General features: G+C 36.4%; 1 non-coding gene across 1 annotated transcript; it reads right to left on the bottom strand.

Annotated features, from left to right (window-relative positions):
- Positions 1-10,451: 10,451 nt before the first annotated feature.
- On the bottom strand, positions 10,452-10,560 carry LOC114171367 (small nucleolar RNA R71). Its single transcript, XR_003601450.1, has one exon. It is a non-coding gene; the product is annotated as a small nucleolar RNA R71 (small nucleolar RNA).
- Positions 10,561-10,855: the final 295 nt, after the last annotated feature.

Raw genomic sequence — 10,855 nt, 5'->3', positions numbered from 1 at the left:
CTTCCTTTCCTATTCCAAATCTAGATGGCTAGGCTGTGAATACCAAATGATGTGAATCCACAGCGTTCGATTCGTTTGACTAATCTATCATTGTCGGAATGCTAACAAGCAAGAAATTTGAGAAATTATTTAAAACAAGACAATAGAAACATAAAAGAACATGGAATGAAAATTGATAGACATCACACTTCCAAGAATGGAAGATAAGCCTAAGAGTTGAAACACACAAAGGGATAAAGGACCTTTGATTAAACTCATGGATTCTTGAATCACTCAAGAACTTAGGAGAATCACTCTTACTAAGATAGATGAGATAAAACTCGTTTGTTTTCTGAATAAAACTCAGCTTGCCTTCATTGATGAAAATGGTTCAACTTATATAGTAGCTTTAACCATCAGAATTTCAAAAGGCACATAAATTTCAATATCATCGCGCTTAAAGCTATTAATTAATGATCCACTCAAGCTAATAATGATCCGCTACTTAATGGTTGATTGTAACTGAATTTAAGCGTACCAAAAGTCATCCACAAACTTTGAGCAAAGGTCCTCTTGATCTTCCAAAGGTTGGTTCTTAAGTTAGCATATGGACCCTTATTTCAACTTGAAGATAAAGCAAAACTAAAGCCCATTAATTGGTTAAGCACAAACACAATTTGGTCAGCCAATTTTACAAAGCATTGGGCCCTTGTTTAAATAAAAGAAACTACATCAACACGGCGCATTAGTCATCCTCCATTTGACCCATATGCAACTCACATCATACCCTCCTTCTTCGAGAAGATTTGTCTGAATCTTAAGACACTAGTTTTAAAGTAAGTTTTTATTACGATCTTGTGAAGGAATTTTATTTTTTCAGAAGTTGAAACTAATTCTCTTCTTCCAGGATCAAATTCAACTTGATATTTGTTACTTTCCAATGGTTGCGGTCCGTCGATAACGTTTCATGGCAACAGTACCCAACCTTGATATGTAATAATAAATCATTCCATGCGTTGTGTTTGACAAATTTGCTTCTTATCGACGGACCAAATGCATGATAAAGCACTATGAACAAGCTTCCTTTTCAAACATGGAAGTTCGTGTATTTCCTTCACATGCTTATCCTTTTGTTCCTGTAAAATGACATCACAAACTGTAGAAGAAAAAACATTGACGAATAAACTTTCTCTAGTTCCATTTCTTTTTCTTTATTTTCCCTTCCTTCTGCAGTTTCTATTACTTCTTTTTCTATTCTTTCTTTTACTGTTTTCTCCTTCAGCCTACGTTGATCCTTACTGACTTGTCTTGGTGTCATAAACTTCTACATCTTTTGATGTCCCTCATGCCTCAAATATAGGGAACGTTCATCAAGATGGAGTGCTTTAAAATGAAGCCATGCCCATCCCAAAAGAAGATGACAAGAGTCCATGGGAGCAATATCACATAATACTTCTTTCACACATTGCCATGTACAAAATTTGATCCATGCTTGATCCAGATGAAAGGTTGCTGGTAACAGGAGTTTCTCCACCAAACTTTGGTTCACAACATTGTTTTCGCTTCCGTAATCGGATGCAACTAAACATGGATGGCCTTCAGTTAAACACTTTGTGTAATAAACTTCCTTTCCTTTTCCAAATCTAGATGGCCAGGCTGTGAATACCAAATGATGTGAATCCACAGCGTTCGATTCGTTTGACTGATCTATCATTGTTGGAATGCTAACAAGCAAGAAATTTGAGAAATTATTTAAAACGAGAAAATGGAAACATAAAAGAAGATGGAATGAAAATTGATAGACATCACACTTCCAAGAATGGAAGATAATCCTAAGAGTTGAAACACACAAAGCGATAAAGGACCTTTGATTAAACTCATGGATTCTTGAATCACTCAAGAACTTAGGAGAATCACTCTCACTAAGATAGATGAGATAAAACTCGTTTATTTTCTGAATAAAACTCAGCTTGCCTTCATTGATGAAAATGGTTCAACTTATATAGCAGCTTTAACCATCAGAATTACAAAAGACACATAAATTTCAATATCATCCCGCTAAAAGCTATTAATTTATGATCCTTTCAAGCTAATAATGATCCGCTACTTAATGGTTGATTGTAACTGAACTTAAGGCTACCAAAAGTCATCCACAAACTTTGAGCAAAGGTCCTCTTGATCTTCCAAAGGTTGGATCTTAAGTTGGCATATGAACCCTTATTTCAACTTGAAGATAAAGCAAAACTAAAGCCCATTAATTGGTTAAGCACAAACACAATTTGGTCAGCCAATTTTACAAAGCATTTGGCCCTTATTTAAATAAAAGAAACTGGATCAACACGGCGCATTAGTCATCCTCCATTTGACCCCTAAGCAATTGACATCATACCCTCCTTCTTCGAGAAGATTTGTCCCGAATCTTAAGACACTAGTTTTAAAGTATGTTTTTATTATGATCTTGTGAAGGAATTTTATTTTTTCACAAGTTGAAACTAATTCTCTTCTTCCAGGATCAAATTCAACTTGATATTTGTTACTTTCCAATGGTTGCAATCCGTCGATAACATTTCTTGGCAACAGTACCCAACCTTGATATGTAACAATAAATAATTCCATGCGTTGTGTTTGACGAATTTGCTTCTTATCGACGTACCAAATGCATGATAAAGCACTATGAACAAGCTTCCTTTTCAAACATGGAAGTTCGTGTATTTCCTTCATATGCTTGTCCTTTTGTTCCTGTAAAACGACATCACAAACTGTAGAAGAAAAAACATTGACGAATAAACGTTCTCTAGTTCCATTTCTTTTTCTATATTTTCCCTTCCTTCTACAGTTTCTATTACTTCTTTTTCTATACTTTCTTTTTCTGTTTTCTCCTTCAGCGTACGTTGATCCTTACTGACTTGTCTTGGTGTCATAAACTTCTACTTCTTTTGATGTACCTCATGCCTCAAATAAAGGGAACGTTCATCCAGTTGGAGTGCTTTAAAATGTAGACATGCCCATCCTAAAAGAAGATGACAAGAGTCCATGGGAGCAATATCACATAATACTTCCTTCACACATTGCCATGTACTGAATTTGATGCATGCTTGATCCAGATGAAAGGTTGCTGGTAACTGTTGTTTCTCCACAAATCTTTGGCTCACAACATTGTTTTCACTTCCGTAATCGAATGCAACTAAACATGGATGGCCTTCGGTTAAACACTTTGTATAATAAACTTCCTTTCCTATTCCAAATCTAGATAGCCAGGCTCTGAATACCAAATGATGTGAATCCACAGCGTTCGATTCGTTTGACTGATCTATCATTGTTGGAATGCTAACAAGCAAGAAATTTGAGAAATTATTTAAAACGAGAAAATGGAAACATAAAAGAAGATGGAACGGAAATTGAAAGACATCACACTTCCAAGAATGGAAGATAAGCCTAAGAGTTGAAACACACAAAGGGATAAAGGACCTTTGATTAAACTCATGGATTCTTGAATCACTGAAGAACTTTGGAGAAACACTCTCACTAAGATAGATGAGATAAAACTCGTTTATTTTCTGAATAAAACTCAGCCTGCCTTCGTTGATGAAAATGGTTCAACTTATATAGGAGCTTTAACCATCAGAATTACAAAAGACACATAAATTTCAATATCATCCCGCTTAAAGCTATTAATTAATGATCCACTCAAGCTAATAACGATCCATTACTTAATGGTTGATTGTAACTGAATTTAAGGCTACCAAAAGTCATCCACAAACTTTGAGCAAAGGTCCTCTTGATCTTCCAAAGGTTGGTTCTAAAGTTGGCATTTGGACCCTTATTTCAACTTGAAGATAAAGCAAAACTAAAGCCCATTAATTGGTTAAGCACAAACACAATTTGGTCAGCCAATTTTACAAAGCATTGGGCCCTTGTTTAAATAAAAGAAACTGCATCAACACGGCGCATTAGTCATCGTCCATTTGACCCATATGCAATTCACATCATACCCTCCTTCTTCGAGAAGATTTGTCCGAATCTTAAGACACTAGTTTTAAAGTAAGTTTTTATTACGATCTTGTGAAGGAATTTTATTTTTTCACAAGTTGAAACTAATTCTCTTCTTCCAGGATCAAATTCAACTTGATATTTGTTACTTTCCAATGGTTCCGATCCGTCGATAACGTTTCATGGCAACAGTACCCCACCTTGATATGTAATAATAAATCAATCCATGCGTTGTGTTTGACGAATTTGCTGCTTTTCGACGGACCAAATGCATGATAAAGCACTATGAACAAGCTTCCTTTTCAAACATGGAAGTTCGTGTATTTCCTTCACATGCTTATCCTTTCGTTCCTGTAAAATAACATCACAAACTATAGAAGAAAAAACATTGACGAATAAACTTTCTCTAGTTCCATTTCTTTTTCTTTATTTTCCCTTCCTTCTGCAGTTTCTATTACTTCTTTTTCTATTCTTTCTTTTACTGTTTTCTCATTCAACCTACGTTGATCCTTACTGACTTGTCTTGGTGTCATAAACTTCTACTTCTTTTGATGTCCTTCATGCCTCAAATAAGGGAACGTTCATTAAGATGGAGTGTTTCAAAGTGAAGCCATGCCCATCCCAAAAGAAGATGACAAGAGTCCATGGGAGCAATATCACATAATACTTCTTTCACACATTGCCATGTATTGAATTTGATCCATGCTTGATCCAGATGAAAGGTTGCTGGTAACTGGAGTTTCTCCACCAAACTTTGGTTCACAGCACTGTTTTCGCTTCCATAATCGAATGCAACTAAACATGGATGGCCTTCGGTTAAACACTTTGTGTAATAAACTTCCTTTCCTATTCCAAATCTAGATGGCCAGGCTGTGAATACCAAATGATGTGAATCCACAGCGTTCGATTCGTTTGACTAATCTATCGTTGTTGGAATGCTAACAAGCAAGAAATTTGAGAAATTATTTAAAACGAGAAAATGGAAACATAAAAGAAGATGGAACGGAAATTGAAAGACATCACACTTCCAAGAATGGAAGATAAGCCTAAGAGTTGAAACACACAAAGGGATAAAGGACCTTTGATTAAACTCATGGATTCTTGAATCACTGAAGAACTTTGGAGAAACACTCTCACTAAGATAGATGAGATAAAACTCGTTTATTTTCTGAATAAAACTCAGCCTGCCTTCGTTGATGAAAATGGTTCAACTTATATAGGAGCTTTAACCATCAGAATTACAAAAGACACATAAATTTCAATATCATCCCGCTTAAAGCTATTAATTAATGATCCACTCAAGCTAATAACGATCCATTACTTAATGGTTGATTGTAACTGAATTTAAGGCTACCAAAAGTCATCCACAAACTTTGAGCAAAGGTCCTCTTGATCTTCCAAAGGTTGGTTCTAAAGTTGGCATTTGGACCCTTATTTCAACTTGAAGATAAAGCAAAACTAAAGCCCATTAATTGGTTAAGCACAAACACAATTTGGTCAGCCAATTTTACAAAGCATTGGGCCCTTGTTTAAATAAAAGAAACTGCATCAACACGGCGCATTAGTCATCGTCCATTTGACCCATATGCAATTCACATCATACCCTCCTGCTTCGAGAAGATTTGTCCGAATCTTAAGACACTAGTTTTAAAGTAAGTTTTTATTACGATCTTGTGAAGGAATTTTATTTTTTCACAAGTTGAAACTAATTCTCTTCTTCCAGGATCAAATTCAACTTGATATTTGTTACTTTCCAATGGTTCCGATCCGTCGATAACGTTTCATGGCAACAGTACCCCACCTTGATATGTAGTAATAAATCATTCCATGCGTTGTGTTTGACGAATTTGCTGCTTTTCGACGGACCAAATGCATGATAAAGCACTATGAACAAGCTTCCTTTTCAAACATGGAAGTTCGTGTATTTCCTTCACATGCTTATCCTTTCGTTCCTGTAAAATAACATCACAAACTGTAGAAGAAAAAACATTGACGAATAAACTTTCTCTAGTTCCATTTCTTTTTCTTTATTTTCCCTTCCTTCTGCAGTTTCTATTACTTCTTTTTCTATTCTTTCTTTTACTGTTTTCTCATTCAACCTACGTTGATCCTTACTGACTTGTCTTGGTGTCATAAACTTCTACTTCTTTTGATGTCCCTCATGCCTCAAATATAGGGAACGTTCATCAAGATGGAGTGCTTTAAAATGAAGCCATGCCCATCCCAAAAGAAGATGACAAGAGTCCATGGGAGCAATATCACATAATACTTCTTTCACACATTGCCATGTACAAAATTTGATCCATGCTTGATCCAGATGAAAGGTTGCTGGTAACAGGAGTTTCTGCACCAAACTTTGGTTCACAACATTGTTTTCGCTTCCGTAATCGAATGAAACTAAACATGGATGGCCTTCGGTTAAACACTTTGTATAATAAACTTCCTTTCCTATTCCAAATCTAGATGGCCAGGCTGTGAATACCAAATGATGTGAATCCACAGCGTTCGATTCGTTTGACTGATCTATCATTGTTGGAATGCTAACAAGCAAGAAATTTGAGAAATTATTTAAAACGAGAAAATGGAAACATAAAAGAAGATGGAATGAAAATTGATAGACATCACACTTCCAAGAATGGAAGATAATCCTAAGAGTTGAAACACATAAAGCGATAAAGGACCTTTGATTAAACTCATGGATTCTTGAATCACTCAAGAACTTAGGAGAATCACTCTCACTAAGATAGATGAGATAAAACTCGTTTATTTTCTGAATAAAACTCAGCTTGCCTTCATTGATGAAAATGGTTCAACTTATATAGCAGCTTTAACCATCAGAATTACAAAAGACACATAAATTTCAATATCATCCCGCTAAAAGCTATTAATTTATGGTCCTTTCAAGCTAATAATGATCCGCTACTTAATGGTTGATTGTAACTGAACTTAAGGCTACCAAAAGTCATCCACAAACTTTGAGCAAAGGTCCTCTTGATCTTCCAAAGGTTGGTTCTTAAGTTGGCATATGGACCCTTATTTCAACTTGAAGATAAAGCAAAACTAAAGCCCATTAATTGGTTAAGCACAAACACAATTTGGTCAGCCAATTTTACAAAGCATTGGGCCCTTATTTAAATAAAAGAAACTGCATCAACACGGCGCATTAGTCATCCTCCATTTGACCCCTATGCAATTGACATCATACCCTCCTTCTTCGAGAAGATTTGTCCCGAATCTTAAGACACTAGTTTTAAAGTATGTTTTTATTATGATCTTGTGAAGGAATTTTATTTTTTCACAAGTTGAAACTAATTCTCTTCTTCCAGGATCAAATTCAACTTGATATTTGTTACTTTCCAATGGTTGCAATCCGTCGATAACATTTCTTGGCAACAGTACCCCACCTTGATATGTAACAATAAATAATTCCATGCATTGTGTTTGACGAATTTGCTTCTTATCGACGTACCAAATGCATGATAAAGCACTATGAACAAGCTTCCTTTTCAAACATGGAAGTTCGTGTATTTCCTTCACATGCTTATCCTTTTGTTCCTGTAAAATGACATCACAAACTGTAGAAGAAAAAACATTGACGAATAAACTTTCTCTAGTTCCATTTCTTTTTCTTTATTTTCCCTTCCTTCTACAGTTTATATTACTTCTTCTTCTATTCTTTCTTTTTCTGTTTTCTCCTTCAGCCTACGTTGATCCTTACTGACTTGTCTTGGTGTCATAAATTTCTACTTCTTTTGATGTCCCTCATGCCTCAAATAAAGGGAACGCTCATTAAGATGGAGTGTTTTAAAACGAAGTGATGAGTCATTATTTTCTTCCATTTCACTAGCCTTTGTGTACCCATTAGACAGTTGGTTAGTGCTTAATTGTTCATCATTAGAGTGTTTTTCATCTATTGGGCTTTATTAGGCCACTGTTCCGAATTTGGACTAATTTCACATTATTTGGCCTAATTTTTGTTTTTAATTATTTTTAGGTATTTGGGTGAAGCAAATTTTGCCACATCATTGCCACATCATTTCCATGTCATTTCCACGTCAGGAAAGTCAATGGGTCAACATTTGAGGCCCAGAGTGGCATTTTTGTGAATCTGAGTGGCAAAGTGGCAGTTTTGTAATTATGAGTGGCAAGGGTGATATGACCACGCCCATCATCTTCAACCTCTCTTCAAAACCTCCATTTTCGTTCTCCAAGCTTCCATGGACGTCCCCCTTGCAGTTTTTCACGTTTTTGGCTCATTTTTACCGTTTTTATGCATATTTGACAACACCCATTGAGGGTTTTACGTTTGGAATTCGTTTTCTTGCTTGGGCAGTTCGTTTTGTGTGTTTTATTGACTTGGAACAACTCCCATTCATGGGGTTTTCGCATTTATATATGATATCACCGTTTTGCATTCCATTTAAGCTTTGAAATCTCAATTTTTGCTCTTAAATTGCGTTTTCAGATTTGATAAGTTAGGGTTCTTGGTTCTGATTTTTGTGATTTCAGTTTTGAAGTGTTTAATTACTCATTTCCATGTCTAGCTAAATTCGTGTATTGACTCCTTGATGAAAAAATGCAATGAAGCTTTGAGGTTGTGCTTGTTTTGTGAAATCTGCCATGTTTTTGTTCTGAATTCGTGGAATGCATGTGGTGAATCTGTCAATGCTTAATTTACAGAGTACTTGCATGTGTTTTGTTTAAGATACGTTCATGCTTAATGTATGTAGCTTGGCTGTCACGAATTTAAGGATGTGTGCATTGCTTAATTGCATAATGAAGCTAGATTGTAATTTTCGCTTAGTGAATTATTATCTAGTGGATTGAGACAAGGCAGGGTTGGTGTTAATTTGGTGGCCTATGATAAGTGAAATTGAGTTTGAATCAGGGATGTCAATACGGTTTTAGTCACTGTAGCATTTAAATTAATCTATTGATTAGCATTCTGAATCTGTCTGCCAACCCCCCCCTGTGTTTTATTGTTGTGTTCATCTGGAAAATTCGTTTTGAATGAAAATATTGGTCGTTGGGAGACGACTTGGTTCACTTTCATGTACTGCATTTAATATGTTTTAATTTGGTGGGGTACGGCCTCTATCAAATTTGGCGCCGCTGCCGGGGACCAATCGTTTCGTTCATAGTAAAATTTCCAGTGTGTTTGTGTTTTGTGTTTTGGTGTGTGTGTAGTTCAAGTGTGGTTGAGTTGGTATATGTTCATTGTGATGTTAATGTTGTGTTAAGTTCAGTGCCTGTTTCCATTCCTGTGTGTTTCTGTGTAGTGTAGTGAATAGTGTCGCGACGCGCATGAATAGTGTCATTTGTAGTAGTGAATAGTGTTTGAATAGTGTCCAAATCTGGCATTTAACTTCTGGATTTTTGTTTTGGTAGCTACAGAGCTTGTTTTGACTTGAAATTTTTTCCCCCACTTCTAAGACGTTGAACTTGATAGGAAAAATAGCTAGAGCAGTTGGTATGGTCTAAGTTAAGAGATTGAAAAAATTTTTGGACTGATTTTTAGTGAAACTTCAAAGGACCATAACTTTTGCTCTGGTTATCAGAATCACTATTATTTTATATGGATTTGGGGTAGAATTTGATTTCCTACCTTGTCGTAACCCGCTACTCGGGTTTGCAAACTCAGATTCTCCAGAAAATGCCATTTTGTACATTTTAGCAATGTTTTTTGTGATTTTTCTTCATTTTTTTTACTTTTGAAAAATTGTTAAAAATACTTGTGCTTTGAGTTTTGATCTGATTTTTTTTGTACTTCTGTTTGACCACTCAAAGGAATATCCTACCAATTTTCAAGTCATTTGGAGGTCGTTTGAGTATACTTGTAGTTATACCCTTTGTTATGCCAATATCACCACAATTAATGTTTTTTGGTGCATGAGTAGGGGAAACCCAAGTGAATTACAACCATTTGACCCTGAGATTGATAGGACATTCCATAGAGGAAGTAGGCATCCTAGGAATCCATCTTTGCATGCTGAATATTCATTGACATTTCCTGATTCTTCTGATTTTCATCACATTCCTGACACTTCTCATTCTTTGCATTCTGAGCATACTATATATTCTGAGCATTTTCATACTGATAACATGGCTCAACCTCCTCCACCTCATGAGAGAACCATGAGTGAGCTCACTGCACCAGAGTTCACTTATGATAGTTTATGCATACAATACCCTGAGGAGGAGGTTCCATATGTGCTGAAAACTGGTTTGATACACTTGTTGCCAAAGTTTCATGGTCTTGCAGGTGAGGACCCGTGCAAACACTTGACGTAGTTTCATATCGTCTGTTCCACCATGAAGCCTGCAGATGTACAAGAGGACCATGTATACTTGAAGGCTTTCCCTCATTCTTTGGAGGGTAATGCGAAAGACTAGCTGTACTACCTAGCACCCAGGTCCATCACAAGCTGGGATGACCTGAAGAGATTGTTCCTTGCCAAGTTCTTTCCTGCTTCAAGGACAACAGCCATACGAAAGGAGATTTCTGGCATCAAGCAGCAATCTGGGGAGACCCTTTATGAGTATTGGGAGAGGTTCAAGAATCTCTGTTCAAGCTGTCCACACCATCAGATTTCTGAACATCTCCTCCTGCAGTATTTTTATAAAGGCTTGCACCACATGGATCGAAATATGATTGATGTCGCAAGTGGTGGTGCCCTTGGTAACATAATCCCAGCTGCAGCCAGACAACTGATAGAGAACATGGCTTCAAATTCTCAACAATTTGGCACAAGGAGTGATGCCATAGTTGTTAGAGGTGTTCATGATGTAGGAGCAGCCGAGTACACAAAGAAGTTGGAAAGTAAGATTGATGCTCTTACTACACTGGTCAATCAACTTACTTCCAATCAGAGAGCTCCAACTGCAA

This window comes from Vigna unguiculata, chromosome 11 (genome assembly GCF_037176805.1).
Source record: "Vigna unguiculata cultivar grain cowpea cultivar isolate G323 ecotype 2 chromosome 11, ASM3717680v1, whole genome shotgun sequence".
Taxonomy (NCBI): domain Eukaryota; kingdom Viridiplantae; phylum Streptophyta; class Magnoliopsida; order Fabales; family Fabaceae; genus Vigna; species Vigna unguiculata.
The sequence above is the reverse complement of the archived record's forward strand: the minus strand, read 5'-3'. Positions and strand labels throughout refer to the sequence as shown.